Raw genomic sequence first — 591 nt, 5'->3', positions numbered from 1 at the left:
GTGCTCCGCCGCCCGTGAACACCGGCGCCTCCGGCCGCTCCTCCCGCGCCTCACCAACCTCCCCCGAGCTCCGGCCTCCTCCACTCCGAACTCCGGCGAGCTCACTCCGGCGATCCTCGAAGGCAGCGCCCGATCTGGATCTGAAACCGCGCGGTTGACTTTTCCCTTCCCTCTAATTTCTCCCAAGTCCCAGAGATTTGACTTTATATGCTCCTGTTCATTGCATCATAACTCTCTGCATATAGCTCCGTTTCGTGCGTGTAATATATTAAAATGTTCGTCTCTAGATGCTCTTCATTTTGTTCCATTATGCTATGTTCATTTGAGTCCATCTTGATGCCCAAATCTCTGGTGCAAGAGTGCTATATGCTGTTAACTGTTGTTACTTATCAGAACTTGAGGATTTGTTATTTTTGTTTCTATTGATGTGTGCATCTTATAGGCATGAGCTCTACATGTGTTTTGATGTATGCCATGCCATTTTTACAGAGGTGTATACTATGTATTTTTGTGATCTCTGTGGTGACTAGCACAAGCATGCAAACTAGGCTTCGTGATGTTTCTGTTTTCAGGGACAGGATTTTGCTGTCT

The sequence above is a fragment of the Triticum aestivum genome, chromosome 1D, assembly GCF_018294505.1.
Source record: "Triticum aestivum cultivar Chinese Spring chromosome 1D, IWGSC CS RefSeq v2.1, whole genome shotgun sequence".
Classification (NCBI taxonomy): Eukaryota; Viridiplantae; Streptophyta; class Magnoliopsida; order Poales; family Poaceae; genus Triticum; species Triticum aestivum.
Note: the sequence above shows the minus strand (reverse complement) of the source record.